At 42.7% G+C, this 26,728-nt stretch overlaps 3 non-coding genes across 3 annotated transcripts; all 3 read right to left on the reverse strand.

Annotated features, from left to right (window-relative positions):
- Positions 1-4,864: 4,864 nt before the first annotated feature.
- LOC114817655 lies at positions 4,865-5,002 on the reverse strand. The gene has a single exon (XR_003765511.1). It is a non-coding gene; the product is annotated as a small nucleolar RNA SNORA7 (small nucleolar RNA).
- An 8,868-nt stretch (positions 5,003-13,870) lies between these two features.
- Positions 13,871-14,008, reverse strand: LOC114816554. Its single transcript, XR_003764344.1, has one exon. It is a non-coding gene; the product is annotated as a small nucleolar RNA SNORA7 (small nucleolar RNA).
- Positions 14,009-24,124: 10,116 nt separating this feature from the next.
- Positions 24,125-24,262, reverse strand: LOC114815903. The gene has a single exon (XR_003763700.1). It is a non-coding gene; the product is annotated as a small nucleolar RNA SNORA7 (small nucleolar RNA).
- Between the last annotated feature and the right edge of the window lie 2,466 nt (positions 24,263-26,728).

The following is a 26,728-nucleotide window of genomic DNA, read 5'->3' on the forward strand; positions in this document are numbered from 1 at the left end:
CTGCGTAGAGATGGTAGTCAAAGCTGTGAGAGCGAATGAGTTCACCAAGGGAGTGAGTGTAAATGGAGAACAGAAGAGGGCCAAGAACTGACCTTTGAGGAACTCCAACAGTTAAAGGATCGGAGGGGGAGGGGGCGCCTGCGAAGAAGACCGAGAATGACCGGCCAGAGAGATAAGAGGAGAACCAGGAGAGGACGGAGTCCGTGAAGCCAAGGTGAGATAAGGTATGGAGCAGGAGGGGATGGTCAACAGTGTCAACTTAACATGTCCAAAACAGAACTCCTCATCTTACCACCAAAACCCTGTCCTTCCAAAACATCCTCATCACTGTAGACAACATCACCATCCTCACTGCCTCCCAGGCCCATAAAGATTCCCAGCCCCTATACCTATTGTTTTAATTGAGCAAGCCCAGTTTGACCTGTTCTGGCTCCAACATATGGGGAAATCTGTGAAGAAATCTTCTGAGTACTATTTTACAGGATTGCCCAGAGACATTTTCAAGCATGAACTTTTCATGCCGAAATGTAAGGACTACATTCCCAGATGATATCAAACATTCTGGACATCAAATGGACTGAGGCATGCAGACCTCCTGGGTTCACGCAGGATCTTAGTAGGCAGGGTTCATTTATAATAAGGTTGTAAAGAAACAACTCTTTTGAGAGCCTTGCTTTTTAGTATCTGGAAAGGAACAGAAACAAAGGTAACTACTATTTGTAAAGTCAGTCCTCAAATTTAGGATAAAATCTATTCTTGTCAACGGAGTCATAAGTCAAAAAGTTGTAAGTTCTTATAGGGACAATATTATCCATGAGGATTAGTTCCTGGACTAACTTTGGATTCCCTATTTCCTCCCCGATTAACCAGAATCTGAAAGGCCAAAGTGGGAATGGAGTTTTGAAGGGACAAAGATTTAAAGAGAGAAAAGGAGAAATAGAATGGAGGAGGGAGGATAACAGGCATATGTCCAATGCAATTTGCTTGTGGCTTAGTGGAAAGAGCATGGGCTTGGGAGTCAGAGGAAGGGGAGTAGAACAGGAAAGCACAGATGTCAGGCACAGGCACTTCAAGTGATCCATAGACTTGCTTCACCCTGACTAACTGAAGCAGACCAATGCTCCACAGGACCACATAAGCACCATCATTCTTTGTCCAGGAACCACCCTCCAGGTCCTGCCAGGTACATCTGTGGATGCTACTGCTGCTGCTGTTGCGGCCGCAGAACAAGCCAACTTTGTTGCCATGACAATCTATCCGGACTCTGCCCTCCCCCTCCATCCACTCCTCTGCAGTGACTGTGTTATCTGTGGAGCACATGCTGTTTCTACAGTTCTGACTTATGACCCTGTCCGTGACATAAAGACTCCCGCTCATCCCAGCCCTGTTTAGCTCCAACACTGTCAGTATTTTCCTTCTCCTGCTGACTAGGTTCAAGAGATGGAGTCACCATTTTGGCTACACCTCTGGTCCTTTTCCAACTTGAAGAGATGGAGTGGGCTACCTCTGGCTGACTCCCTGCCCCCAAAAGCTGTGGGGATGAAGTTAATGGTGACAGCACCCCTCCACAGTGCCAACTCTAGGGATCAATGGGGCCATTGACAATTGGATAATTATTCCTATAATCATGTGCTTATCAGTTCTATATATGTGTGTGTTTTGCAATATAGTCAACTTTTACTTTATCAGAAGTAAAATCTGTAGACTGTAAGCTCCTTGTGGGCAGAGGTCATCTATAAACCCTGTTCTCTTGTCCTACTCCAAGTGTATAGTCCAAATAAGTGTTCACACAATACCAGTAAAATGGACATGTCATTCATTCATTCAATAGTATTTATTGAGAGCTTACTATGTGAAAGCACTGTACTAAGTGCTTGGAATGTACAATTCAGCAACAGATAGAGATAATCCCTGCCTCACAGTCTAAATGGGGGAGACAGACAGCAAAGCAGAACAGAACAAAACAAAAAAGATATCATCATCAATATAAACAGAATATTCCAAGGGGATGTACAGCTCATTAACCAAATAAATAGGGTAATAAATAATATATACAAATGAGCACAGTGCTAAAGGGAGGAGAAGGGGGAAGAACAGAGGGTTGGGGGGGGAGGGAGGGGAGGGAGAGCAGAGGGAAGGGGGGGCTCAGTCTGGGAAGGCCTCCTGGAGGAGATGACCTCTCAGTAGGACTTTGAAGAGGGGAAGAGAGTTGTTTGGCAGATGTGAGGAGGGAGGGCATACCAGGACAGCAGTAGGACATGGGCCAGGGGTTGGCAGCGGGATAGGCGTGAATGGGGGACAGTGAGGAGGTGATCAGCACAGGAGCAGAGTGTAAGAGTTGGGTAGTAGAAAGATAGAAAGGAGATGAGGTAAGAGGGGGCAAGGTGATGGAGAGATTTGAAGCCAAGAATGAGGAGCTTTTGTTTCGTGCGAAGGTTGATAGGCAACCACTGAAGGCTTTTGAGGAGGGGAGTGACATGTCCAGAGTGTTTCTGCAGGAAGATGATCCGGGCAGAAGAATGAAGAATAGACTGAAGTGGAGAGAGACAGGAGGGAGATCAGAGAGGAGGCTGGAACAATAGTAGAGTCGGGATATAATGAGAGCTTGTACTAGCACGATAGTCATTTGGATGGAGAGGAAGCGGCAGATCTTGGCAATGTTGTAAAGGTGAGACCGGCAGGTGTTGGTGACAGATTGGATGTGCGGATGTTCATCCACCTTGGCCCCCTCTGGTCATCAAGTAACCACCCCCTTCCCATTTGGCCTCCTCTCCCACATTTCCCTCCACCTCATCTCTTTGAACTTTCTTTAGTCTCAACTATGGCTTTTGAAATTGTTTCTCCATTTCCCCAGAGAGGGGAGGAAGTCCTTGCTTCCTCACTCCTACCTCCTGTTCCCTGTAACTAGAATCATAAGGGGACTAGCTAGGGTGAGGCTAGGGTGAAGTAAAAGCCAATGTTTGTAAAGGTGAAATTTAGAACCATTCTAAGTGCCCTGCTTCATCTCAAAATGTCTTGAATTGAGAATTACCTGTGGCTAAAATTACCTCATTTCCAGGCTCTTCTATGATCTCTCCCATTCTGGATAGAAATGAGTAAGGACCTCTCTTACATCCCCAATGCCAGGAAACACTGGTACATAGCTCCTCCCCATCCCTTGTCTGCCCTGAGCAATTCCTCCCAAACATTAGTATTTTGCCATCTGTTCAAGAGATTCATCTTTGGTGGCTTTCTGACTCCATGGGTTCTCTCTACCACTTTTCCACTTTCTTGACTCACAATACCCCAGTTCATACTCTTTGTTCCTCTAAATCTGATTTATTCACAGTGCCTTGTTTTCATCTTTCCCACTTTTGATCTTTTGTTCTGCATGCCCTCTCTCCTGCATGGAATTCTCTCCCCCTTCAAAAGCACCAGACTACAAGCTCTCCCGATCTTCAAGAAAGCTCTTCTAAAATCTTCTCCCTCCAAAAAGGATCTCCCCAGGCAACTTTCTGTCCTTCCCAGGTTATAGCATCCTATGCCTTCAGCACTGCTGGAACAACTACACACTGTTTTATCAACTACACACTTCTGTATGTGTCAGTTACATACCCTATCACACAAGCATTCACTTTTCTACCTCTCAACTTTTCCTTTCTCCTCCTATCTGCAAATTATTTTTGTGTGCTTTCCCCACTAGGCTGTAGGCTCCCTGATGATGTAGAACTCTTCTGTACTCTCTCAAGTGCTGAATATACTGCTATATTGCACTGACTTCTGATAATTTTTATGGTATTTGTTAAGCGCTTATAGAAGCATCAGCATGGCATAATGTACAGAGCATGGGCCTGGAAGTCAGAAGGTATTGAGTTCTAATCCCAGCTCTGCCACTTGTCTGCTGTGTGACTTTGAGCAAGTCTCTTCACTTCTCTGTCCCTCAGTTACCTCATCTGTAAAATGGGGATTGAGACTGTGAGCCCCACCTGGGACAGGGACTGTGTCCAACACAATTTGCTTGTGGCTTAGTGGAAAGAGCATGGGCTTGGGAGTCAGAGGTTGTGGGTTTTAATCCCTGTTCTGCCACTTGTCATCTGTTTGACTTTGGGCAAGTCACTTAACTTCTCTGTGCCCCAGTTACCTCATCTGTAAAATGGGGATTAAGACTGTGAGCCAAATATGGGATAACCTGATTACCTTGTATCTACCCCAGTGCTTACAACAATGCTTGGCACATAGTAAGTGCTTAACAAATATCATCATTATTATTACTATTACCCCAGCATGTAGTACAGTGCCTGGCACATAATAAGCTCTTAGCAAAATAATAATTTTTATTATTATTATGTAACTGTCTTAGTGTAAACAGTCTATTTCCCACATAGGACTCACGGTCTTAATCCCTATTTTACAGTTGAGGTAATTTAGACACTGAGAAGTTAATTTACTTGCCCAAGGTCATGCAGCAGACAAGTGGCAGAGACAGGATTAGAACCCACATCCTGCTCATTCCCAGGCCCATGCTCCATCCACTAGGCCACGCTGCTTCTCAGTTGTCTGTCACTTTAAAAATGAAACTGCTGAAATTGAGACTGTATCCATGAACATGAGGGTCTTTGAAAAAGACTCTCTTACACATTTTGTTTACGATCCAAATAACAGTCTTGTCTTATGCTGTCGAGTCATTTCCGACCTATAACCACACCCTGATACATCTTTCCAGAATGCCCTGCTCTCCAACTGCAATCATTCTGGTAGTGTATCCATGGAGTTTTCTTGGTAAAAATATGGAAGTGGTTTACCATTGCCTCCTTCCGCACAGTAAACTCAAGTCTCCACCTCAACTCTCTCCCATCCTGCTGCTGCCCAGCACAGGTGAGTTTTGACTTGTAGCAGATTGCGTTCCACTTGCTAGCCACTACCCAAGCCAGGAAAGGAATGGGTATGCCTCTGCTTGACTCTCCCTCCCATAGCCGAGACTGGGAGAGTACTGGAAACTCTCCAGGTGTGACCCTGAGAGGAACCACATAACAGTAGTGCTCAATAAATACTACTGATTGATTGATTGATAGGTGGAGTAGTCCACATATGCTTCTCCATTAGCCAGGAAGAACTGGGCTGAGAACCATGGTTTCGCAGAATCCACCATACCTCCATGGGTAAGCCAGCGTAGGCATGTGGAGAACAAGAGAAAATGAACAGAGAGGGGATTTACCTTTCTTGCTGTCCTTTAGCTGCTTAATCCTGGGTCTGTACGTGTACATGCCATTAGATACTATTGACTGATGTTTGGAGGACCACTGTACTATTTTACAGCAACTTAGATTTCTCTTTTGGGTTCAGTTTGGAATATTGAAAATTATAGGTTTAATAAAATGATTCCAAATAATGATAATAATTATGGCTTTTGTTAACATTTACTATGTGCCAGGTGCTGGTGAGGCTATAAAGTTCTGGGGTGGATGGAAGCAAATAGAGTTGGACACAGTCCCTGTTCCATTTGGATCTCACAGCCTCAATCCCCATTTTACAGATGAGATAACTGAGACACAGAGAAGTGAAGTAACTTGTCCAAGGTCACAAAGCAGACAAATGGTGGAGCCGGAATTAGAACTCATGACCTTCTTATTCCCAGGTTTGTGCTCTACTACACCATGCTGCTTCTCTAGCTGACCCGAAACAGAATGAAATATATTATGGCAGGTAATTATAAGGGAATAAACTTTTTTTTAAGTCACATCCTTGGGAAATAATTCAGGAAATCTAAAACAAAGAGCATGATATGATTCATCTAATTTCAGTGAGTACTCACCTTGGAAAGCTGACGAGTCTCTATCTTGGAGGAAGGGCCTGGGAATCAGAAGGATTTGGGTTCTAACCCTGGCTCTGCCACTTGTCTGTTGTGTGACTTTGGGCAAGTCAATTATCTTCTCAGCCCCTAAATTAGCTCAATTGTAAAATAGGGATTAAGACTGTGAGCCCCATGTGAGACAGAGAATGTTTAGTATGTCTCCACCCCAGGGCTTAGTACAGTGTCTGGTACCTAGTAAGTGCTTAAACAAAATAGTTCAAAAAAAAACTTCCATGAACAATCCCAAATAGACAATTGGGGCAATTTAAATCCATTGGCTTTGCTCCCATCTGATTTAATAAAGCAAATAATTAATAATGGTGTTTTACTATCATCTCAATTGATAAAATTAGTGTACACTTTATGATTTGTAAATGCTTAATATTTTGTTAGTGGGATTAAATAGTAGTTTTGGGTGTTTTTTTTGTTTCTATGAGTTATTTTATAAATATTACAGAGAAGTAGTAGTAGTAGCATTGGCATTTACTGAGCAACCACTTAATGCCACGCAGTATACCAGGTAATTGGAAAATTCAGAATAAAGAAGTGACAAGTCCCCTGCTATAAGGAGCTTCCACTCTAACACCAGACAAACTTAAAAAAATTTACAATTCTATCAAGAGAAGGTTAGAATCGACCACATTGACAATTTAAATTCTTCACAGGAATTTCATTGGTATAATTGAGGAAAAGGGCAATTTTCAATCTCTCCAAAAGATTTGGATTGGAATGTCCCATTTTAATTCCTACTCCCTTATTGCCTACCTACTCCTAGGATGGTCTATTAAGTCCACTACAGTAGAGAGGATGCATCCCTTTAGCACAACCAACCAGAACACTTTTGAAAAATTATTCTAACACATTGAGCATCTTTGCTCCTGAGAATAGTGTATAAACTGCTTCACAGTATAACATGTTCAACTAATGGAAAAATATGCATTTCACACATAGTCCATTGAACAACACTTAAATGGTCCACTGTGAGGGGCTGGCTCTTCACTGTCTTATAGAGTATTCCAAAAAGAGTTCATATCTGAATTGTTCTTTATACTTCACATTAAAAGTCCTCCTGCACATCTGCAGAGATAGTACTATAACCTGCTTCATTTGCAGAAATTGCACCATAAATTATGCCTAAAAGGCAATTTCACCCAATATAGAAATGAGATACATTCAGAGTTCAAGGAACTGATGTTAGGATTTCTTTCTTTAATACTGTAATTGGAAAAAGTTTCTCGTTTTCCGTGGACAAAAACAGAAATTGAATTATTTCCCAGAATTGGTGCTTTTCGTTTAACTTAAGTCTAGGGCAAACACCAATAGACCTATGAGACAAATACAAATTGATGAGTTTTCTATTTCTTTAGTATGTTAAAGAGGTTGAGCCTTTCTCCAATTCTTATGAATTGGAAATTTGAAATGCCTCGGGATTCCCCCCCCCCCAAACATTTTACTCTTCAAACGAGATCATAGAATACTTTGGTCTAGATGTGTCCTAAAGATGTCATCTTGTCATCAGTCCTGGTGCCCTCCCACCAATTCCAGAAAGCTCCTGCTGGTAAAGGAGATGGAGACTCCGTTATTAGTGAGACCACTAATGATATCTATCTATCTATATATATATGCCACCAGAGTGAGATGGTATTCATCTCATACAGGTAGTGCTCTTTTCATCCCTCTCCACATACAAATGGACCTCAAAAAGCATTAATTTTAGCTAACAAAAAAATAAAATAAATCCCCTCTGCAACAGGTGGAAAATGTTTTATTTGCGATGTTTTTAATACATAAAATTAGGCTAAGGGGAGCTGATATCCCAGTTTAAATGGAGTAGTCCTGAGGTTTTTTGTTTGTTTGTTTTTAATGGTATTTGTTAAGTGCTATGAGCCTGTCACTGTTTTAAGCACTGGGGTATATACAGGATGATCAAGTTGGACACAGTCCCTACCGCACAGTCCCAATCGAGTCCCAAGTGGAGAGGAGGGTCTCACAGTCTCAATCTCCATTCTACAGATGAGGTAACTAAGGAACAGAGACATTAAGCGACATGTCCTAAGTCACACAACAGACAAGTGGTGAATCTGGGTCTAGAAACCAGGTCCTTCCGACTCCCAGGCCCTTGCTCTAGGAGGATCTGGGTCTTGCCTGCTACTTTAGGCTTTGGGGGACAAATAAAAACTAAAGGAAAAGACACCCAGTTGAGAAGAGTGCACTCACTAGCCAATTAGCCCAATTTGGTAGTCATTTCCCTCACTGTGTAGTGGAGAGAAAGTGTTGGCAGTGAAAATGGGATGGACAGCATCACAACTGCCTGAGCCCCACACCGTGAGATTGAAGCCGGAGCGGATGCTCAAAATTCCACCTAAATGGAAGGGGACTATAGTTTGGGAGCTGGCTCATCCCAGGAAACCCCTCAATCAATCACCAATCAATCAGTGCTATTTACTGAGCACTAACTGGGTGCCAAGAGCTGTGCTAAGTGCTTGGGAGAGTATGATAAAGTCAGTCAGTAGATATGTATGATCTCTGCCCTCAAGTGGAAACTGGGTGGGTGGAAACTGTATCACCTGGACTGTGGTGGGAAAGTGTCTGCCTCCTGGAGCGTGCTGATGAGAGCACTGATACTGCTTGGATGGTAGAGGACATTGGGTGGAATGCCCTCCCTCCTCACATCTGCCAAAACTTTCTTCCCCTCTTCAAAGCCCTGAGAGCTCACCTCCTCCAGGAGGCCTTCTCAGATTGAGCCCTCCCTTTCCCTCTGCCCCTCCTCCCCTCCTCATTGCCACTACGCCCTCCCTCTGCTCTACCCCCTTCCCCTCCCCAGAGCACTTGTGTATATTTGTACATATTAATTATTACTCTATTTTATTAATGATGTGTACATATCTATGATTCTATTTAAATATTTTGATGGCACTGATGCCTGACTACTTGTTTTGTTTTTGCTGTCTATCTTCCCCATTTAGACTGTGAGCCCGTTGTTGGGCAGGGATTGTCTCTATCTGTTGCTGAATTGTACATTCCAAGCACTTAGTACAATGCTCTGCACACAGTAAGCGCTCAATAAATACAATTAAATGAATGAATGAAAGTACCTTTCTCCTTCCCTTCCTTGTTTTTGCCCATCTTCCCTCATGTTTTCCTTCTTTCTTTTCATATTTATTTTTCTCATTTCTCCTTTCATTATTCCCTCTTTCCTTCCATGTTCTCTCCTCCTTTTCTCTCTTGACCCTAACCCTCTTGGAACTGCCGGCATCCCACATAATGTAGTACTAATAGTGATAATAGTTGCAGCAGTAGTAATAATAATAATTAGTAATAATTGGGTATTTGTTAAGGGTGGACTCTGCCAAGGTTGGACACAGTCTCTGTCTCTCAGGAGCCTCACAATCTTTTATTTTTTAATGGTATTTCTTAAGCACTTTCTCTAAGTCAGGAACTTTTCTAAGTGCTGGGGCAGATACAGAGTAGTCAGTTGGGTTGAATCCATGTCCCACATAGGGCTCACAGTCTTAATCTTCATCTTACAGATAAGGTAACAGACACAGAGAAGTATGAGGGAGAAAAGGAGCTACCCATTTTACAGTTGGGGAAATTGAGGCACAGAGAAGTTAAATAACTTGCCCGAGGTCACACAGCAGAGGTGTGATAGAGCTGGGATTAGAACTCATGTTCTCTGACTCTCAGGCTCATGCTCTTTCCACTAGGCCAAGCTGCTTCTCCATCAGTAGAAGTAGCATTAACTGAACACCTATGTGGTACATGGTACTAGACAATAGAGAAGTACAGAATAAAGAAGCAACACACTTCCTGTCCTAAAAGAAGCTTATGCTCTAATAGGAACTGACATTCTAAGAGGAAACACATAGAAATGGTGGCAACTAGACCGGTCAAAATAATTGAGTACACAAATACACATGAGTTTTAGGGAAGCAGCATGGCTCAATGGAACGAGCACGGGCTTGAGAGGCAGAGGTCATGGGTTCTAATCCCAGCTCCACCACTTGTCAGCTGTGTGACTTTGGGCAAGTCACTTAACTTCTCTGTGCCTCAGTTACCTCATCTGGAAAATGGGAATTAAGACTGTGAGCCCCACGTGGGACAACCTGATCACCTTCTATCCCCCCCAATGCTTAGAACAGTGCTTGGCACATAGTAAGTGCTTAACAAATGCCATCATCATTATTTTTATTATGAGTGTTGAGAAAGGAGATGTGCTTAGAGAAGCAGCGTGGCTCAGTGAAAAGAGCCTGGGCTTGGGAATCAGAGGTGGTGGGTTCTAATACTGGGCTCCACCACGTGTCAGCTGTGTGACTTTGGGCAAGTCACTTAACTTCTCTGGGCCTCAGTTATCTCATCTGGAAAATGGGGATTTTAAGACTGTGAGCCCCACGTGGGACAACCTGATGACCTTGTATCAACCCCAGCGCTTAGAACAGTGCTTTGCACATAGCAAGCACTTTACAAATACCAACATTATTATTATTATATGTTCTAAAGTTCGCTGAAGAGATGATGTGGCTCATGGTGCTGGGAAATTAATCGGGAAAGACTTGTTGGAGAAGGTGTTGGAGAAACAATGTTTAAGAACATTGCTAAAATCTGCCCTTCTCCCCTTAATCCAAACTGCTACCATGCTGATCCAAGCACTTATCCTAGGGGATCACTTTGACTAAAAATCATAATTATCATGGTATTCATTAAGCATTTACTATGTGCCAGGAACTGTACTGTACTAAGTACTGGGGCGGATACAAGCAAATCAGGTTGGACACAGTCCCTGTCCCACATAGGGCTCGCAGTCTCAATCTCCATTTTACAGATGAGCTGAGGCACAGAGAAGTGAGTGACTTCCCCAAGGTAACACAGCAGACAAATGGAGGAGCCAGGATTAGAACCCATTACCTTCTGACTCCCAGGCCTCCTCAGTGACCTCCTAATGTCCTTGTCTCTCCTCACTCCAGTCCATACCAATCCCAGTTCTGCCACACATCTGCTGTGTGATCATGGGCCAGTCACTTCATGTCTTTGTGCTTCAGTTACCTCATCTGTAAAATAGGGATTGAGAATGTGAGTCTCATGTGGGACAGGGATGTGTTCAACCCAATTTGCTTGTATCCACTCCAGGGCTTAGTACAATGCTTGGCATATATTAAGCACCTAACAAATACCATTATTATTACTTCACCCTGCTGCATGAATAATTTATCAAAAAAAAGTTCAGTTCATGTCTCTCCACTCCTCAAGAACCCCCAGTGGCTGCCCAACCACCTCCACATCACACAGAAGCTCCTTTCCATGGGCTTTAAAGCACTCATTCAGTTCTCCCCCTGCTACCTCACCTCGCTAAGCTCCTCCTACAGCCCAGACTGCACACACACCACTCCCCTAGCTATGGCTTTGTCACTGTGCCCTGATCTCCTCTATCTCTATCGTCTATCTCATCTATCTTGCTGCCAACCCCTTTCCCACATCCTCCCCCTAGCCTGGAACTCCCTCTCCCTCCATATATTCCCAACCACCACTCTTTCCACCTTCAAAGTGTTACTAAGGTCACATTTCCTCCTGCCTTGAAGCCTTCCCTGATTAAGTCTTCTTTTCCCTTTCCTCTTTTCTCGCTTCTACATCATCTATGCACTTCAATCTGTGACCTTTGGACACTTGATATGTGCTCTACTCCCAACCCCACAGCACTGACGTGCATATCTTTAAATTACATATTATAAATCACTTATTCATATTAATGTCTGCCTCCCCTTTTAGACTATAAGCTTACTATGGCAGGCAATGTTTCAGCTAATTTGGTTATATCGTACTCCCCCAAGCGCTTAGTACAGTGCTCTGCACACAGTAAGCCCTCAGCATTTATGATTGAATGAAAAAGTGGGAGTGAGAAGATCTTTGAATGGAGGGAGAGCTGTGGTCTACCTGATATGAGGAAGGAGGGAGTTCTAAGCCAGGGAAACAACAAGAGGTTGGAGGTGGAATATCCCAACAAGAGGTTGGGATAGGTACATATAGAAGATTGGCATGGGAAGAGTGAAGAAGACCATGAGTTGGGGAATAGAGGGTGAAGAGAGTATATAGTTAACATGGGGCCAGATTGGAGTGAGCTGATATGACCCAATCTCTGGTCACTTTAAATAAATCACAATATTTATCTTTGTTCATTAAGTGTTCAATAAGCTTATATGAAATAAATTCACCTTTTTTAAAATAGTTCTTGTTAAGCTTTTACTATGTGCTGGCCACTGTACTAAACACTGATGTAGAAAAAAGATAATTGGGTTGGACACAGTCCCTGTCCCATGTGAGGCTCATAGTCTATGTCAGAGGGAGAATAATTTATCCCCATTTTACAGATAAGTTAACTGGGGCACAGAGAAGTTAAGCGTCTTGCTCAAGGGTACACAGCAAATAAGTGGCAGAGCTAATAATAATAATAATAATGTTGGTATTTGTTAAGCGCTTACTATGTGCCGAGCATTGTTCTAAGCGCTGGGGTAGACATAGGGGAATCAGGTTGTCCCACTTGGGGCTCACAGTCTTAATCCCCATTTTACAGATGAGGGAACTGAGGCACAGAGAAGTTAAGTGACTTGCCCACAGTCACACAGCCGACAAGTGGCAGAGCTGGGATTCGAACTCATGAGCCCTGACTCCAAAGCCCGTGCTCTTTCCACTGAGCCACGCTGCTTCTCAGAGCTGAAAATGGAACCCAGGTCTTCTGACTCCCGGGCCCATATTCATTCCACTGTCATGCTGCTTCCCAATATGGAGTAAGAAGGGAAGAAAAATGAAGACTGTAGGGCAAATAAAAATAGAATGAATATAAATTCTCATATTGAAGCATCTCATTTAAGTAGCTCTTTTAAAACAGCATGGTCTAGTGGAAGATCACAGACTTGGGAGTCAGAACACCTAGGTTCTAATCCCAGCTTTGACACTTGCCTGCCATGTGACCTTGGGTATGTCATCTAACCTTGTATCTCAGTATCCTCATCTGTAAAATGGAGAGTAAATATCTGTTTTCCCTCCTACTTTACAGATAGATGAAGGACAGGGACTGTGTCCAACTTAATTATCTTTTATGTACCCCAATGCTTAGTTCAGTGCTTGCATATAGTAACCGTTTCACAAATATTATTCTTATTATTGTTATTGTTCTTATTAGGAAAGTTTCCCTTTAGAGATCCAAACAGCTTTGCCTGAATTTAAGTTTTCATGATATTTATTAAGCACTTACTATGTGTCCATCACTGTAATAAGCACTGGGGTATGTACAAGCTAATCAGATTGGACACAGTCCATGTCCCATATAGGGCTCACAGTCTTAATTCCCATTTTATAAATGAGCTAACTGAGGCACAGAGAAGTTAAGGGACTTGCCTATTAAGCCAGTTAAGTGGATAAGCCAATTTCTTAGAAATGAATTTTACCTAAGAAATGCATAATTCATTTGGCAAATCCAGGTGCCAAAATGTTTAAATGGTTTGGACATTTTGGAGAATATAAATCCTGTGTTCTGTTGTTCCTCACTCAGGATTAGAGCAGTGGGGCATAGTGGATAGAGCATGGGCCTGAGAGTCAGAGGACCTGAGTTCTGATCCCCAATTCTTCTCTTTTCTGCTGTGTGACCTTGGGCAAGTCATTTAACTTCTCTGTGCCTCAGTTTCTCCATCTTCAAAATGAGAATTCAATGACTGTTCTCGCTCCTCCTAAGACTGTGAGCCCCATGTGGGACAGGGACTTTGTTCCAACTTGATTAACTTGTCTCTACCCCAGTTCTTAGAACCGTGCTTCACAAATGTCATGTCTTGTCTTATGCCGTCGAGTTGTTCCCGACCCATAACACCACCACGGACACATCTCTCCCAGAACGCCTGGCTCTCCATCTGCAATCATTCTGGTAGTGTATCCATAAAGTTTTCTTGGTAAAATACGGAAATGGTTTATCACTGCTTCCTTCTGCGCAGTAAACCTGAGTCTCTGCCCTCGACTCTCTCCTGTGCATCTGCTGCCCAGCACAGGTGAGTTTTGACTTGTAGCAGATTGCCTTCCACTCACTAGCCACTGCCCAATCTAGAAATGGAATGTGTAGGCCACTGCTTCACTCTCCCTCACATAGCCAAGACTGCTAGAGTACTGGAAACTCTCCAGGTGCGACCCTGAGAGGGGGCTTCACACGTAGTAAGCACTTAATATAAAAAGAAGAAGAAGAATTAGATCTTCACTGACTCACACTACGTTTCAGACATTTAGTAGCATTGGCAGAGTTCCCAAATGATATGGTGCCTTTGTAGTCAGAATTGCTAGGGAGAAGAGTGCATGCATACTCCCTACAGCAGCATCTGAACTACATTATGTCTGTCAGACTCTTTTCCCTACATTTTAAAAAAGTCAGATTATTAAGGAGCAAACCTGTTGGTCCTCATTCTCCAGGAAGCCAAGCAAGAGTCTAGTCCCTTCGTATGCCTTCATTAAAGTCTTCAGTCCCTCTCAGAGACAACACTGAATGCCTGTAATGTCTCATGTTTACATCAATTCTGCACACTCTGGGCAGAATGCATGTTCCACCCAGGTCCCTTTATACCTGTAAGACCTCATTTAGATATCGCAGAGGTTCCTGTTTCATTGGTGTGCAGGTGGTGAGCCATGTTAAAGACTTCATTAATGATCATCTACCTAACTATCCAGAGCAAGCCAATGACTCCTGCATTTTCAGATGTTGCCCTTTAGCCATGGAATGAGTTAATGATCCTGGTTCCACATCTCCAAATTCCATCAGAGGAAACATTGTTGCTCATCGAATCGCAAAGACGGTCATCAAAAGAATATTGGGCTTTTGTATTTAAGAAGTTATACCTGTGGCCTTTTCTGGAATGTGTCCCAGGTGATCAGGTGGCTATCAAAATGTCATCAGATATTTCTATTTTAAATGTCCCCAAGATACTTAGAGGGGCAGGATTAAACATGCATCATATGTTGAATCTTTTGGCAGGTGTGTCATACAAATGCGTTTGATTTGTGCCCAAATGATAGCCTCTGATCTAATCTGGCTTTTTCCATTTCACTTTTGTGGACTTGATTTTTTGCTAGGGGAAATGGTTCACACAGTCCTCTCCAGAAATTCATATTACCTCATTTAGTCCTGGCCCTGTTGTGGGTCCAGTGGATTGAGTCCCATTAGAGTGGAAGCTCCTTATGGGCAGGGAACATATCCTTTCTATAATCTGTACTTCCCAAACACCTATAACAGTGGTTGGCACCAAGTGAGTGTTCAATAAATGCTATTACTGTGATTACTTCATCTCTGGAAGTCATGAGACCTGGTTTCTAGTCCTGGCTTTGCTTGTAGCTAACTAATATGAGCCAAGTTAACACATATAAGCTCAATGAGGAATAGTATGTCTTACTACTGTATTACTCATCAGCATTTAGAATGTTAATAATAATAATGGTAATTGTTAAGCACTTACTATGTGCTAATCACTGTTCTAAGCGCTGGGGTAGATACAAGGTAATCAGATTGTCCCACATGGGGCACACAGTCTTTATCCCCATTTTAAGATGAGGTAACTGAGGTACATAGAAGTTAAGTAGCTTGCCCCAGATCACAAGTGGTGGAGTCAGGATTAGAACCCATGTCCTTTGACTCCCAAGCCTGTGTTATTTCCACTAAGTCACCCTGAATGATGCTTTGCTCTCAGTGGGTGGTGCTCAGAAAATACCTGTGACTAACTCAGGGTACTGTCATAATAGTCCTCGACTCTTATCAATCATATTTATTGAGCACTTACTGTGTGCAGAGCAATGTACTAAGCTCTTGGGAGTGTACAGTATAACATAACAGACACATTCCCTCCCCACAACGAGTTTACAGTCTAGAGAACAAGCTTGGAGTCTAGAGGACTCTTGAATCTGTGACCTAATCCCGGCTCTGCCATTTATCAGCTATGTAACTGTGGGCAATTCACTTCTCTTCTCTGTGCCTCAGTTCCCTCATCTGACAAATGGGGATTAACTGTGAGCCTCATGTGGAACAACCTGATTACCCTGTATCTACCCCAGCGCTTAGAACAGTGCTCTGCACATAGTAAGTGCTTAACAAATACCAACATTATCTTTGGACATTCCTTATTCACCCTACCCCCAGTACTTATGTACACATCTTTGAATTACTTATTATAAATTACTTATTCATTCTTGTTACTGTGTGTCTCACCTCCTAGAATTTAAGCTCAGTATGGATTGGGAACATGTCTGCTAATTTGGTTATATTGTACTCTCCCAAGAGTTTAGAATAGTGCTCTGTACACAGTAAACACTCAATAAATAAAGTGATTGATTGATTGCCTCCTCTTCTTCCCCTTTCTTGTTCTTGTTTTGAGTCAGGCCTGGTGTAGATTTGCTTCCAGGAGAAGTGACAAGTTTACTGGGGAGGAGTCGGGCTGGCAGTTTCCAGCAGAGAATTGCTCTCTGGGTGGTAGCTGCCTGTCTTGCCATCTAGTCTACTCCTGTCTACTGAGCTTCTTTGGGACATATTTAGGCGGAACATAGGAAACATGCATCTGAACCATAGCCCAGGTTCTCCATACAGTAAGTGCTCAATTGATACAGTTGATAATAACAGTAATAATAATAATGGTATTTGTTAAGCACTTATATGTGCCAAGCATTGTTCTAAGTGCTGGGGTAGATACAGGGTAATCAGGTTGTCCCATGTAGGACCCATACTTTTAATCCCCATTTTACAGCTGAGGTAACTGAGGCACAGAGAAGTTAAGTGACTTGCCCAAGGTCACACAGAAGACAAATGGTGGAGGTAGGCTTAGAATCCACATCCTCTGAATCCCAAGTCCATGCTCTAATCCAAATAACAATAATAATGGCATTTGTTAAATGCTCACTATGTGTCAGGCACTGTACTAAGCATTGGGGTGGGTACAAGCAAATGTGGCTGGACAGAGTCCTTGTCCCACGTGGGGCTCACAGTGTCAATCCCCATTTTACAGATGAGGTAACTGAGGCAAAGAAGTGAAGTGTTTTGCCCAAAGTCACACAGCAGACAAGTGGCAGAGCCAGAATTAGAAACCAGGTCCTTCTGACTCCCAGGCCCATGCTCTATCCATTATGTCATGCTGCCATTCTTAAGAGCTTTCTCTAGCGCACACACACACAAAGACACCCTTGGTAGAATTTGAGCAACTCCAAATCTTTCGTTACCAATCCTTACTTTAGGGTCCCAGAACTAGTCCACGTCCTGAGTCACTCATGGATGAATGATGGGAAAATTCATAGTTGTTTCTGACATTCTTGTTTACCCAGGGAAGCCATGGGCCTGAGAAATTTGGATTTGAATCAGAGAAAGCAAAAGGGAAAGGAGAAGCAAAGTTCCCATTTCTTACAATATAATAATTAAATAACTTTTCTGAGCATGAAGCGCAGTTGATTGCTCCTTAGATCAACAGTGCACAGGAGGCTGATCCAAACAATAGAGGCAAGCTAAGTCTCACCTCTCAGATCATTATTATTATTACCAATAGTAGTAGCTGTTGTAATAATGTTGGTATTAATAATGTTGGTATTTAAGTGCTTACTATATGCAGAGAACTGTTCTAAGTGCTGGGGTAGATACAGGGTAATCAGGTTGTCCCACGTGAGGGTCACAGTTTTAATCCCCATTTTACAGATGAGGTAACTGAAGCACCGAGAAGTTAAGTGACTTGCCCACATTCACACAGCTGACAAGTGGCAGAGCCGGAATTCAAACCCATGACCTCTGACTCCCAAGCCTGGGGTCTTTCCACTGAGCCATGCTGCTTCTCTGTAGTAGCTGTTGTCGTCTTATGCTGTTGAGTCATGTCCAACACATAGCGACAATAGAGACACATCTCTCTCAGAATGTCCCACCTCCATCTGTAATCGTCCTGGTAGTGGATCCATAGACTTTTCTTGGTAAAAATATGGAAGCGGTTTACCATTTCCTCCTTCTGCTCAGTAAATGAGTCTCTGCCCTCGACTCTCTCCCATGCCACTGCTGCCCAGCACAGGTGAGTTTTGTCTTGTAGCAGATTGCCTACCACTCACTAGCCATTGCCCAAGCTCACAATGGGAATGGGTATGCCTCTGAATGACTCTTCCTCCTCTAGTCATGACTGGTAGAGTACTGGAAACTCTCCAGGTACGACCCTGAGAGTAGTAGTAGTAGTAAGTGCTTATTATATGTCAAATACTGCTATAAGCACTGGGGTAGATACAATTTAATCAGGATGGACAAAGTCTCCGCCGCACACTGGGCTCACAGTCTTAGTAAAAGAGAGAACAGTCATTGAATCACCATTTTAAACATGAGGAAATTGAGGCCCAGAGAATTTAAGTGGCTTCCCAACTTCACACAGCAGGCAAATGGCAGAGCCATAATTAGAACCTATGACCTTCTGACTCCCAGACCCATGTTCTTTCCATTACACCACATTATTCCTGTTTTCTCAGACTGAAAGCTCAGCCTAACTCACTGAGTAGCTTTGTTTTCCTCTGACTTCTACTGACCTAGATCCACCTTCCCGGCTCTGCCACATGTCAGCTGTGTGACTGGGCAAGTCACTTAACTTCTCTGTGCTTCAGTTCCCTCATCTGTAAAATGGGGATTAAGACTGTGAGCCTCATGGTGGGACAACCTGATTACCCTGTATCTACCCCAGCGATTAGAACAGTGCTGTGCACAGAGTAAGCACTTAAATACCAACATCGTTATTATTATTATTATTTTCCCCCTTAATCTTCCAGAAAATTCTGGGAGAATAGCCCAGAAAGATTCTGGGAAATGTAGTTCTCAGGAAAGAGGGTTCAAAAACAAGCTTCCTTCTCTTCAATCCCCTGTGCACACAGTTATATATCCAACATGTGACTGAATACTTGTAAACTTATCATTCTTGTACTGTACGGGGGAAATAAGAAAACATATTTTAGTCTGTATAGGTGACCCAAAGTGATCTGAAGGATTCCTAATCTCCCTTCTACATAGGGGACAAAATCAGACTGAATATACTGATTCCCCAGTGCACCAAAGATAAAATCCTTGCATATAATTAAGGTCCTTTTTAAATATTTACTCTGTGTCAAGCACTGCAATAAACTCTGGGGTAGATACAAGATGATTAGGCCAAACACAGTCCCTATCCCACATGCAGCTCACAGCCTAAGTAAGAGAGAGTTGGATTTAAGCCTCATTTTTCAGATGAGGAAATTGAGGCACAGATGTGTTAAGAAAGCGTGGCTCAGTGGAAAGAGCACGGACTTTGGAGTCAGGGCTCATGAGTTCGAATCCCAGCTCTGCCACTTGTCAGCTGTGTGACTGTGGGCAAGTCACTTAACTTCTCTGTGCCTCAGTTACCTCATCTGTAAAATGGGGATTAAGACTGTGAGCCCCACGTGGGACAACCTGATTCCCCTATGTCTACCCCAGCGCTTAGAACAGTGCTCGGCACATAGTAAGTGCTTAACAAATACCAACATTATTATTATTATTAATTTAACCGAGATTACACAACAAGCAATTTAACCGAGATTATACAACAGGCAAATGGCAGAGTCATGATTGGAACCCAGGTCCATTGACTCCCAGTTCTGTGCTCTTTCCTTTAGGTCTTACTGTTTCCAGATTATGTTTTATTCCCAAACCTCAGTAGTCATAAATATCTATTAGCATTGTTGGCATCAAATATTTCTTTTCACAGTCCAAACCCCTTGAATGTGTTTGGTTCCCAGTTCCTAGCTTAGAGTGAATTAAGAAAAAATTCTAATCAAAATTTTACACAGTTCTGTTCCTGAGGCAAATATCTACTAATTTCAGTTTACTTGTCTGGAAAATATTTTTTTTTAAAAAAAGTTGTCTTTCAGACCAGATCTATTTGCTTGCTTTTAAAGGAAAAATAAAAAGTTGCTCAGATGCTCAAAACCGGTTTTATAAGCTTGAAGTAAGAGGACTAAACTTGATAGTGTCAAAAAGGCCAATCTATCTGTGGGATCAGAAATCCAGTTAATTCCTTTCAATATCTATTGAAGGTAGGGAGAGTGGAAGCTGATTCGTTTTTAACTGAGTTTGCTTCAAATCAAAAGATTGCATAATCAAAGACTTCTTATTGATTCTCCTCTGCAGCAAAGCTCAACTTGTTTTTCAGTTGTCTGAGGGACACCTTTAACAGTGCAACTTGTAAAGGGAGAAATTGTTCTTGATGAAGTGCAATATGTTAAAAGAGAAAAACAGAAGTTCCATTTCAGCCAAACAAGTGATGTCATTTCGTATACAAAACTCAGGAGAATTAGTAAGTGTTGGAATTGTAATTCTCTCAGGATCCTTAATTTCCTTTCCCTGCTCAGGCACATATATTAAAATGCATAACATGGCATAGCCTATTTCTGCACTAATGCCTATACTTGCTGAAATGCATATATTAAAAAAATCAAGGTACAGTTGCTATAGGAACCCTATCTCCGAATTTCCTGACTTTTATTCAATGAAAATCTCAAGCTCAACATGTCAACACATTTGGCATTTCATTTTATTGGAATGAAACTTTAACTTGTTTAACGGGAGATAAACGAGTCCAATTTGATTGATTTCACTTCAAATAAATTAGCCCTGTAATATGCCCTTACACATTTCCAAAGTTCGTAATGTGTTTATTTTTATTTGCAATCTCTTCATTAGAGATGATGAGGTGAGAAAGGGGTACTTAGTTGATTCAAGTAGGCACCATTAGAGTTGGGGGAGGATAAGAAATACAAGGACTGAAAATTGAAATTACAGTCCTCCCCTTTCCATTATTTGAATAGTATTTGTTAAGCACTTACTATGTGCCAGGTACTGACTAGGTGCTGGGGTGGATGCAAGCAAATAGTGCTCGACACAGTCGTTGTACCAAGTGGGGCTCACATTCTCCATGCCCATTTTACAGAGGAGGTAACTGAGGCCCAGAGAAGTGAAGTGACTTGCCCAAGATCACAAGCAGACAAGTCTAAATCAGGATTAGAACCAACTACCTTCTGAATCCCAGGCCTGTGCTCTACCCACTACTCCATGCCACTTCAAAGTAGCATAGCTCAATGGAAAGAGCATGGGCTTGGGAGTCAGAGGTCATGGGTTTGAATCCCCGCTCTGCCACTTGTCAGCTGTGACTCTGGGCAAGTCACTTAACTTATCTGTGCCTCAGTTACCTCATCTGTAAAATAGGGATTAAAACTGTGAGCCTCACATGGGACAACCTGATTACCCTGTATCTACCCCAGCACTTAGAACAGTGCTCTGCACACAGTAAGCACTTAACAAATACCAACATTATTACTATTATTTAAACCTGGGTCTTGAACCAAGTCCAATTTTCCTATCTGAATCTTTGATGCCCCATTTGTGAAGGGCAAATGGAACATCAAACCTGCTTATGGAGTTTAGTATTATGACTTTGTTGTATTGTACGCTCCCAAGCCCTGTGCACAGTAAGCATTCAGTCAATAGCACTGATTAATTGATTGATTATAAGAAGTCTCTGGACCCAGTGAATGGGTACAGGCCTGTGAGAGTGAGAAGGACATAAATGACCCAAAGCCTGTAGAGCCAGCTAGGCCAAGATGGCTTCTGGGAGTTTGGAGGTCATTTGGTTACAAGGACTTGGAGCCACTCTGTCATGGTTTCAACTCATCTCCCCAAGACAGGTTTCTCCCCAGGGCACCCCCTTCATTCCTAGAAGCACCCCCAGACCAGCTTTTTTCCCGGCCTTCTTCCAGTCTTTGGGGAAACAGTGGGATAGTCATTGATTGATCAGAAGATCCTGAAATAGCCAGGCTTTCTGAAATCTTTCATTCTTGCTGCATTAGCAGAGTAGGTCACTATTTATCACACCCATGTCACCAGGAGAAAACTAGCCTAGTGGATAGGGGATGGTCATGGGAGCCAAAAGGACCTGGGTTCTAATCCCAGCTCTACCACTTATCTGCTGTGAGAACTTGCTTGTGTAAGTCACTTCACTGTGCCTCAGTTATCTCATCTGTAAAATGGGTATTACATTTTATTTTATGACAGGCAAGCCCTGTCACAAGCCCCTCCCATACCCCCCATTTGTACCAACCAGGACCTTCCTGGACCCCTCCCATCCCCCCCATTTGTACCAACCAGGACCTTCCTGGACTGGGGGAGCCTCAGTGACACTTAATAGAAGTCAAACTACACCTCTGATCAGCAAGGTTATTGTGGAAAATTTTTTACTTAGTTTTACACATGTGCAAGGGAGTGACACATAGATACATACCACACCTCCCAAGGGACTGTGGTTAAAGGAGCCCATTCTGCCAAAGCTTCTTCTTTCTGCTTTCAAGTGCTGCTCTCCTGCTCTGCATATGCTTTCTTCTTGTTCCTCTACATGCTACCTCCAAGTGCCCGCCTGGTAGTCAACACAAACACCTTTAATCTTCTTTAGGTGAGGCAGGTGGGTCGAAGAGGGAGAAAAATCCCCACCTCCCTCCATGCTCCACCCCCACAGGTCCACAATCACCTGTGCTCAAGTAGAGGCCATCACTGCCTTGGCCAGTCTCTTCCTTGTTGTTGTTTGTGGAATCACAAACAGTCATTAACAAGGCAGCTTGTTGTAGGCTCACCACAAGCCCCAAGTGGGACATGGACTGTGTCCAACCTGATTATCTTGTATCTACCCCAGTGCTTATACAGGGCTTGGCACAAAGTAAGTGCTTAACAAATATCATAACACTTCCCCCCACTATCAACCCTCTCCAAAAAAAAAAAATCAAAGATCATGTTTGTCACCACATCACAAAGGTCAGGAACATTGCTGTAGCTTTAGCTGACTGCCTCCATGCCATGAGGGCTCCTCCTCAATTTGGATTTAGAATTCAATTTAGTAACATGGCATAGTAGATAGAGCAAGGGCCTGGAAGTCAGAAGGTCATGGGTTCTAATCCTAGATCTGTCGGTTGTATGACCTTAGGCAAGTCAATTCACTTCTCTGGGCCTCAGTTACCTCATCTGTACAATGGGGATGGAGACCGTGAGCCCCATTTGGGACAGGGACTATGTCCAACCCGATGTGCTTGTATCTAGCCCAGTGCTTAGTACAGTGCCTGGCACAAACACCATGATTATTGATATACCTTAAAAAAATCTATTAGTAGTATTTCCTGAGTGACTTCTGGTAGTGAGAACTGTACTAAGCACATTGGGCAATATACAAGAAACAAAAGATATGTTCCCTCAAGGAGTTTACAACCTATTGAGAGAGACCAACTGACACAAATTATTTACAAATAGAGGGAATAAGAGGAAGAACAAGGATGTGGAGTAGTAGCATGTTTATTTCAGGTAAAATAGCAGAATAAATAATTGATATAGCATTGATTATTCATGAATACAAAAGTCCTGAGGGTGGGAATAAGTATCTAGGTACTAAGGGAGGCTGCTGGGGTGTTCTGACTTTATAAAAAAGTCATTGTTTGGATGGCAAGTGACTAGGAATTCTTTCCACAGAAATAATAGTGATTTTTTTCATAAGAAACATATTTTAAAAACCAGCTGCAAAAACTAGTATTTGTCATGTCATTTTTCTGTGAATTAATGCTCAGTCATTGTATTGCTTCAAAATAAAAACCAACATACTATTTATCAGAATTTAAGAGCAACCATTTGTCTTCATATTGGCTAATGGTATAAAATAATTCACACCTCTTCGTCATGTCAACTGAACAGTCACCCTTAGAACAAACATACGTATGCATATTTTTATTTCTATATATATATTCACTTTTTCTGCTACTTCATCCTGATATGCTTGTTGTCAATAGTTTTTATGTGCTCCCTCACCCATAAGACTGTGAGCTCACTGAGGGCAGGGAGCATATATCTTGCTTCTTCTTTTTTGTTCCAAGTACTTAGAGAAACACCATGGCCTAGTGAATAGAGCATGGACCTGAGAGTCAGAAAAATCTAGATTCTATTCCCGGCTATGCCACTTGTCTGCTGTGTGACATTGGGCAAATCACTTCACTTCTCTGTGCCTCAGTTTTATGTCTTATGCTGTCGAGTCATGTCCAACCCATAGCCACACCATGGACACATCTTTCCCAGAACGCCCCACCTCCATCTGCAATGGTTCTGCTAGTGTATCCATAGAGCTTTCTTGGTAAGAAATGGAAGTGGTTTACCATTGCCTCCTTCCGTGCAGTAAACCTGAGTCTCTGCCCTCAACTCTCTCCCGTGGCACTGCTGACCAGCACAGGTGAGTTTTGATTTGTAGCAGATTGCCTTCCACTCACTAGCCACTGCCTAAGCAAGGAATGGAATGGGTAGGCCTCTGCTTGACTCTACCTCCCAAAGTTGAGACCAGTAGAGTCCTGGAAACTCTCCAGGTATGACCCTGAGAGGTGGTGTCTCTGTTACCTCATCTGTAAATGGGGATTGATTGTAAGCCGCATGTGGGACGGAGATTGTGTCCAATCTAATTAGCTTGTATCTATCCCAGTGCTTAGATCAGTGCTTGACACACAGTAAGTGCTTAGCAAATACAATTATTATTATTATTATCAGTAGTTCAGTGCTTCATGTTGGGATGACCAAATCAGTGTCGAGTCAAAGGCTGAATCTCTGGAGCACAATAACCATTTGTTGAGGCCTCTATTGCTGGGTCGCTGGGTCCCCACAGACAATGCTGCTTTACTCAAACAAGCACAGCCAATGCCCTCAGTGGTGTGTCACTTTGCCCAAAGGGATAACACACACATCCAGCACAACCAATGCCTCACATCACAGCAATGGTGCAGCCAGCCGCCACCAGCAAAACGACCCTCTTTCATTCCATGTTCTGCTTTCTATTCTGTGTTTGCTCTCCCCCTAGATAATGCAGCATCCAAAACACCTCCCTTTCCCTGCCCCAGGTGCCGCCCTACTTCTGCCCCAATCCACACTGCCCCTATTCTCACCTTGGCTACCTGGATGCTGATAAGGACCTTAAAGGGACTGAATAACTGCATTCTAGGTTGGCTTATCTCGTGTGATCATCTTTTAGCTTGCTGCTTAGTGCTTGTCTTCTCTCTGTGAAACCTGCCCATCGGAATGCATCGCATAGTGGATAGAGCACAGGCCTGGGAGTCAGAAGGAAGTGGGTTCTAATCTCTGTTCTGCCACTTGTCTGCTATGTGACCTGGGGCAAGTCATTTAACTTCTCTGTGCCTCATTTAGCTCATGTGTAAAATGGACATTGAGACTGTGAGTGCCTTGTAGGACAGGGACTGTGTCCAACCTATTTGCTTGTATCTACCCCAGTGCTTAGTACAGTGCCTGGCACACAATAAATACCTAAAAAATGACAATTATTATTATTATTATCATTATTGTCCAGGCCACAGTTTGCGCTGCCAGGGAGACCTGAATTTCATAAGATGTGTAGCTACAGGTCTTCCCGTTAAGACACAGGCAACCCTGAGGGGCTTGGATTTTTCAAGATGTGTCTGAGTTATAAATTTTGCCATGAGAAACAGGAAGCCCCTGAGGGAAACAATGGACTCCCAAAAGAACAAAACCAGGAGTCCCCTCCAAACAATGGAACCTCTTATCCTTTACCACCAACACTTCATATTCAATCATTCAATCAATCAGCGGTATTTACTGAGCTCTTACTGGGAAGCAGCATGGCAAGTGGATAGAGACCGAGCCTCGGAATCAGAAGGTCATGAGTTCTAATCCCAGCTCCGTCACTTGTCTGTTATGTGACTTTGAGCAAGCCACTTCACTTGCCTGGGCCTCAATTCCCTCATCTGTAAAATGGTGATTTAGACTTTGAGCCCCATGTGGGACAGAGAATGTACCTAACCCGATTTGCTATATCCATCCCAGTGCTTAGTACAGTGTCTGGAACATAGTAGTGCTTAACAAATACCATAATTTATTTTTATTGATGTGCAGAGGACTGTTTTAAGGACTTGATGGAGTACAATACAACAGAAAAAGCAAATTTGTTCCCTGCCCATAAGGAACTTAAAGTCTAGGCATTTAGTAAATTCCACTGGTTAATGGGATTGAACTGTAAATGAATTGATTTATCCTTTTATTCCCCTTCAATATTTTGTGCTGTTCCCATTCAGCACAGTGAAAGGGATTTCTCTCAAGAAAACATTAGTCTCCATGTTTATAAACAACTTAATATTTCATTTGGGGTGATTCCAATTACTAAAATAAAAATTTCAAATTATAACCTTCAAGTCTGCCCATATTACTCAACTCTAGACTGCAAACTCATTGTGGGCAGGGAAGGTGTCTATTACCTGCTCCACCACTTGTCTACTATGTGACCTTGGGCAAGTCATTTCACTTCTCCAGGTCTCAGTTACCTCATCTGTCAAAGTAAAATGGGGATTGAGACTGTGAGGCTGAGCGGCAAGGACTGTGTCCAACCCGATTTGCTTGTATCCACCCCAGTGCTTAGTACTGTGCCTGGCAAGCACTTAACAAATACCATGATAACAATAATAATATTGTATATTGCACTCTCCCAAACACATATACAGTGCTCTGCACACAGTAAGCACTCATTGAATATGATTGATTCATTAATTGATCAATTAGTGGTATTTACTGAGTGACTACTGAGTGAAATACACCGTAGTAGATACTTGGCAGACATCAATACTATAATGTTCGTAGTCACATTTCCTACCCACAGAAGCTTACAGTCTAGAGGGAGAGTTTAGTATTAATATTAATAATGGTATTTGTTTAGCACTTACTATCTGCCAAACACTGTACTAAGCACTGGGATGGATATGCTGAAAGACATCAGAATTGCCAACCCACCAAGGTGTTCTACCCACCAAAAAGAGATTCACTCTCTGTCTTCA

This window comes from Ornithorhynchus anatinus, chromosome 1 (assembly GCF_004115215.2).
Source record: "Ornithorhynchus anatinus isolate Pmale09 chromosome 1, mOrnAna1.pri.v4, whole genome shotgun sequence".
In the NCBI taxonomy this organism is placed as follows: Eukaryota; Metazoa; Chordata; class Mammalia; order Monotremata; family Ornithorhynchidae; genus Ornithorhynchus; species Ornithorhynchus anatinus.